Source organism: Haliaeetus leucocephalus, unplaced genomic scaffold, assembly GCF_000737465.1.
Source record: "Haliaeetus leucocephalus isolate CR32 unplaced genomic scaffold, Haliaeetus_leucocephalus-4.0 Scaffold193, whole genome shotgun sequence".
NCBI classification, from domain to species: Eukaryota; Metazoa; Chordata; class Aves; order Accipitriformes; family Accipitridae; genus Haliaeetus; species Haliaeetus leucocephalus.
Window position 1 is genome coordinate 397,280 of NW_010972629.1, and position 298 is coordinate 397,577.

The following is a 298-nucleotide window of genomic DNA, read 5'->3' on the forward strand; positions in this document are numbered from 1 at the left end:
ATGCTCTGATCCCAGCTGCCCCACATCCCTTTTGGGGACATCTCTGTCCCAGCCGCTGGGGGTGCTTGCTGCTCCCCAATGCCACCCCCATCCCAATCCTACCCACCCCCTTCCCAGTGCCCCAGATGCCGCAGATTGTCCCAGGACCTTTGGCTGAGTTGGGAGCAGCTGGGAAGCAGGGCCGGAGCCAGGACAGGCCCCGTGCCAGCAGCCGGCACCGTGGGGCGGCCGGCATCCCACCAGGGCTGGGGCTGGGGCATGGCTGGGGGGGGGGGGGGCTGGCACCGGGGCGGGGGGG